Source organism: Peromyscus eremicus, chromosome X (assembly GCF_949786415.1).
Source record: "Peromyscus eremicus chromosome X, PerEre_H2_v1, whole genome shotgun sequence".
Classification (NCBI taxonomy): domain Eukaryota; kingdom Metazoa; phylum Chordata; class Mammalia; order Rodentia; family Cricetidae; genus Peromyscus; species Peromyscus eremicus.
Window position 1 is genome coordinate 58,360,469 of NC_081439.1, and position 6,360 is coordinate 58,366,828.

The window sequence follows — 6,360 nt, forward strand, 5'->3', positions numbered from 1 at the left end:
ATCTCTAAATCAGACTTGGTCAACAAACATCAGGAATAATAGATCTTTAAAGACTATTTACTATTTGTAGAATCACCAGCTTTGCCCAGGCTCACAAGTAAGTAGCCAACAGCCCCTGTAGCTCTTTATTTGACTTGTCTAACTATGGGCCATGGAGAAGCCTAAGTGAAGGTTTTCAGTGTTATTCCAAGTGAGACAACATGTTTCCCTTCTGTTCTTAACAGACTAAAGCCCACAGTGGAATCATTCCAAATAGTTACGCCTTTCATTCCTTTAAGAGAGGGAAAAACAGAGTGGTGTTTTCCTAACTCAGAGCTACATTAGAATCACTTAGAGGGTTTTGTAAAATATTGATTTCTGGGTCCCCTGCAGTCAATAACTTCTGAACATAATATCTAGAAGTGGTGCTTACAAACACATGGTTTTATCAAGGCTTCTAGAAATACTGATGCACTGACAAGTACAGAAACCACAGAACTAAAACAATGGTTGCCCAAAATTTGGATCTTAAAGACTAGTAAAGTTTCTCTCCAATGTCTAAGGCCCCCAACATAATACCAACTTTAAAAAAAACACTCATTTTTTAATTTGGATTTTTTTCATACAATATATTCTGAACAGTTTCCCCTCCTCCAACTCCTCTCAGATCCCCCCAACTCCCTCCCACTTTCTCATTAGAAAACAAATGCGAAAATAATAAAAAAGCAAACAAATAAGAAATATGCTTAATGTCAACTTTCAAAGGCATATGGAAACACGTATTATCACTAGCACGGCATTAATGAAATGGCATTTTAACATCAGAATATAGAAATGTACAAAGAACATGGTCTTTAATGAGGAAAGTCTTAAAAGAAGTCAGCTGGCAACATCTTTTTCTCGTGTACCATAGGCGCAGAATATCAGACTGTCATGGGCATGCAGGTGGATGTTTAGGATTCCCTGGACTAAATGGCCCCTGAGAGACCTTCTGTTGCTTAAGCTTTCTACTTTAGGTCAAAGACACCCCCTTGCCTTAAGTTTTTCTTATTCTCCAACAGAGTTTTCTGGCTAAAATGGAACTCAGTGGGCCATTCATATCATCCCTGTGCCCTGTGTCCAAATCATCTTACTAAGTACTTGAGAATGGATGGTACATTGGGCATATTCTCAAGAAGGCAAGTGCATAGTCTTTCCCTCCTTCACTCTTCCTTATTCATCTTTGTGAGGATAACTTAAGAGTTCTAAGAGTTCTGATGACGCTGCACTGCCTTGGCCCTAATAGCCAAGTAGGATCAATTGTGAAAAGGAGCCTGGGTTCTTTAGTAGTGTCAGTAACAGCAACAATAAAACATCCAAAGGCAGAGAAGATTTTGATTTCATTGTCCATAATCAAGAAGGGTATTGATGGGAACCCATATTACTGGGAAATGAATTTGAGTGTTGACACCTTCTGATGGCTAAAGTGGAAGCATGGAAGAGAAAAGATACTGGGCATAGTTTGGTTTCAGTCTGAGCCAGAAGGCAATTCATAATAATAGGTGCATTAAAAACGAATCAATTGACCATATGCATGGAGCCTGCTTCCTGAATGCCAAGGAGAAGCAGTTTGCTCAATAGTGAGTCTATTATTAGAGCAGCTATGGAGAGGAAAAGATGATAGGAGCAGCAGGAGCATTATGAAAAGAAAAAGATGGGAAATACTTAACCCCATCAGGACTAGCAAGAGCAAAGCCTGAAGGGAAAGAGTGAAATAGATTAGTTTCTTGATCATATTCGTGGGAGGAATAAAATTATGGGCTTCTTTAACCTTTTGTTAATTTATGCTTTTCATTCATTCAAGAAATATTAGTCAGCTCCATTTAAACCCCATATATGTGTAGATTTCAGGAAGCTTCTGCAGTAGTAGATTTCCATTTGGTGTTTTCAAGTCTTTAGTGCTAGTTATCCGTTACCATATTCCCTCCTCTACCTTCCCCTTCCACTCCCACCCCCATCTAGCTCTTCTGGTTCTGTTACTTCCCTTTCCCCCTTCATAGTACCTTCATTCTACCCCCTTTCATTGAACACCCCCGTGGCTCCTTTCTGGTTTCCTGCCCTCTATAGGTACCTCAATTTAAATACACGTCTAGAGATTCAAAACTAGCATCCACATATGAGAGAGAACATGTGGTGTTTATCTTTCTGGGTCTGGGTTACCTCACAGAATTATATCTACCTCCATCAATTTTCATGTGAATTTCATAATTTTATTTTTATTTAGAGTGGAATAATATTCCATTGTGTATATAAAGCAAATTTTCATTAGCCATTAATCCATTGGTGGACACATAGATTGTTTATACTTCCTGGCTGTTGTAAACAGAGCAGCAATGAACATGAATGAGTAATTATCTCTGTAGCAGAATATAGAGTTCTTTGGCTTTAGATCAAACAGTGATATAGCTGGGTCATATGGTAGTTTTATTTATAGCTTTTTGAGAAATTTCTACACTGATTTTCACAATGGGCTGCATCAGTTGGCACTCCTACCAATTATGAATGCCTCCTCCAGACACTATAAGCTAGCAAATAAAAATCCCAGTACCAAGTACAGGTTACCTCTTTTTAAGTTGTTGATCAATGGGGCCCTATAGATACCCACAAATATTATAGGATATTGCCATTGCTCTTGGTTATCCTCCATAACTTGATGACAAGATCCTATTGCTGAAGACATCACGTACCTGAGTCATAAGACATAGAAAAATTAAGCTGGTACTGACTGAGAAGCCTCCTGACTAGTTAGTTTTCATAGTAGCAAAAGATGCTATGCAGGTTACTGGAGGAAAAGTCAACACATCCTTATCCAGCTATGAACCCTGTGATCTTCAATAATGGCTGGCCTTGCATACCTATTGATGCAATAATGGCATGAATGTTATGGGAGTAATCATCCACATTCTGATTGGATTTAAGGCCTGATTCACAAGATGGAACACATATCTGGGACTCTTAATTGAGCCCCCAAACTCATGACTGGCTAGGTTCTAGGCCCTAAAGGAGAACCTAGTAAGATTCTATTACTAAGTCAACTCTGCTACATGGACATCTTAATAAACCATCCCCTAAATTCTTATTTTTATACTCATAGATTAGTGTATCTCTCAACCTTTATCAGAGAAACTTCTTTTTTCAGTAGATGGTGACTCATACTATACAGTGACCCACAAATGCATAATATGCAGACAGTAAGAGACTATAAATTGCTTGGCTCTAAATGAAATATCTACATCATTCCCTAACCTGTGGCTCAGGGATCATCATGAAAGAGAGAATGGACAGAGTGTAAGGCTCAGAGGAAGCAGATATCAGTAGTAAACCAGTGTTTGCCAGACACGACAGTATAGCTGCACATATGAACTCACAGTAACTGGGACTGCATGCACAAGACTGGCACAAGATCAAGCCAGCCAAAATATCAACGTGGATGGGGGAGGGACTCATGAAGTTGCACCCCTATCAGAAGAGCTACTGGAAAATGATTGTTCCTGGTAGAGGGAGAATTAGTTTTCTTCAGAGATGTGGGAACATTTATTGGAGTTTCAATCTGTAGCCCAGGCTGGCCTGGAACTTGCTGTGTAGCCCAGGCTGGCTTTGAACTCATGATGCTTCTGCCTTAGGCTCCCAAGTGTTGGGATTATAGCCACTTAACCCCACACCCAGCTCCAAGCTCCTTATTATATAAATAAGAAAACTGAAGCCTGAAGAGAGTAAAAGACTCACTTAAGTGATATCTGAATTACCCCATTTCTGTTCTAATTACTGCAAATAGGTATAGAAAGTAACATGATGTAACACACAAACCTCTGAGCTAGTGCCATTGTTTTACAACGATAATGAACAATAGCAAACCTTGTGAAGCAAGTTCAGGGTCAGAGTCAGGAGGAAAGGAAGGCTCCTCAGTGTCTGCTAGCCCTTCTTTCAGCTGAGGCTTTGGGGGCATTTGTATTTGATAGGTTTTTATTTTGTTTTGGTCAATTTAGGAAATGTTTCCCCTTATAATATCCCTTTACCTGTTTCTCTTAAATTTGGCCCTTTAGGGATTAAGCATTCTCAGTCTAGATGAAAAGTGACTCACACACATCTAGAAAGTGAATTCTTCTAGCACTAACTAGTGAAAATACTACTGCTGAAAAGGCTCAGGAGGGCAACAAGGGAGATCTAAGAGTAGTTAGTGTTGGGTGAGGCTCAGGGTAGCAGAGACAGGTCTGCGGTAGAGTTTATGTTTCCTGCGTTCTCAGATAGTGCCTGTATCACCTTGAGAATGAGTTTCCAGACTCCAAGATAGCCACAGTCCCAGGACCATAAGAACCTCAAAGTCCCCCGCCCAAGGAAGATCCTACATACCACAAGATAGACAAATAAAAGAGTGTTGGGCTTTGGGCCAGAATCAGGTATCAGCAGCCAAGTTGGAAGAGAGTGACCAGTATGCTCTGGCACAGGGGCCAAGTTTCAAGTGCAACTTGCTGACCCTGCAGATAAGGGAAGCTAGTTAAAAGGACCGTGAAAAAATCATTCAAATGGAGCAGGGGCAAGGGTCCAAGGGGCAGAGGTAAGGGAGTCGGTTAGAGCGGAAGGACATAGAAGAGGTGGTTTATTTTTCTCCTTCAGTACATATTTACAGAGTTGCCACTGTGCCCGATGAAATGCACTTTTCCTGGCGCCTCTTTCTGAATGGAGGAGGAGTCAAAGGGAGTATTTTGTTGAAACTTCCTGCGATGTTAATCCACTTGCCCAAGGTCATACTGTGAATGGGACCCAGTTTGGTTCTTTGTCTCTTAGCTCTTAGCCAAGGACATGCCTCTATACCATCCTACCTCCTATTAGTTTGAATCTCTAGCCAGTCAGGGATATTGGCCCGTAGCTTGCTTTCTTTCTTTCTTTCTTTCTTTCTTTCTTTCTTTCTTTCTTTCTTTCTTTCTTTCTTTCTTTCTTTCTTTTTTTTGTTCTTGTATATCTACCTGGTTTTGCTATTAGAGTGATTCTGGCTTCATAGAAGGAGTTTGGGAGTGCTCCTTCCGTTTGGTTTGTTTGTATAATTTAAGAAGAATTGGCTGGAGATCTTCTTTGAAAGCCATGCAGAATTCTACTGTGAATCTCTCAAGAGCTTGGGCTCTTTTTAGTTGGAAGGCTTTTTATTACTGTTTCAGTCTCTTCATTTGTTATGGATCTGTTTAAGTTGCTGATCTCTTCTTGGTTTAAATTTTGTAGTTTGGGTGAGTTTAAAAATTCATTGATTGTAATGGTTCCCTGTTAATTTGGGTCCTCTCTTTTTCCTGCTGGTTAGTTGAAGCAAGGCTCTATCAATTTTGTTTATCTTCTCAAAGAACCAACTCTTTGATCATTGATTCTTTGTACTGTTTCTATTTCATTAATTTCTGCTCTGGTTCTTATTATTTCTTGCCATCTACTGTGTTTGGGGTTTGCTTGTTCTTGTTGTTCCAAAAGTTTCCTTTCATCATTTAGGTCTTCTATGTGGGTTCTTTCTGATTTTTAAATGTAAGCACTTAAAACTTTATATTTTCCCCATAGGACTGTTTTGAATGTGTTTTTGTTTTCCTGTGTTGTACTTCATTTTCATTTAGTTTCAGTAATTTCTAATTTATTTCTAGATGTAATGAGTTGTTCAATCTTCATGTGTTTGTGTATTTACTAGATATTTATTTGCTGTTGACATTAAGTTATTGCATTATGGTCAGATAGGATATACAGAGTTATTTCAATCTGTCTGAATTTGTAAGGATTTGTTTTGTGCTCCATGATGTATTTTATCTTAGAGAAGCTTCTTCCATGAGCTGCTGAGTGATTTTTTTTTTTTTTTTTTGGTGTTTGGGTGGAATATTTTGTATGTATCTGTTAAGTCCACTTGATGTATGATATCATCTGATGTATGACATCATTCTGATGTCTCTCTGCTTCTTTTTGTCCATGTGATCTGTCTATTGGAGAAAATGGGGCATTGATATCACCTCACATTAATAGGTGGATGTTACTCTTTAATTCTAGAAAGTTCACTTTTTGTGAAACTGGATTCACCAGAGTTTCGTGCATATGTGTTTAGAATTGTAATTTATTCTTACTTAATTGTTCCCTTGATTAGAGTGGGGTATCCTTCTTTATCTCATCTGGTTATTTTTAATTTGAAGTCCACTTTGTCAGATATTAGGATAGCAGCACCTGCTTGCTTCCTGGTCCCATTTGATTAGAACATTTTGTCTATCCTTTCACTCAAAGGCAGTGCCTATCTTTAAAGCTGAGATGAGTTTCTTGTAGATGACAGTAGATGGTTTTGTTTCTTTATCCATTAAGTCAGTTTGTGTCTAAATCTATGGGTATAGG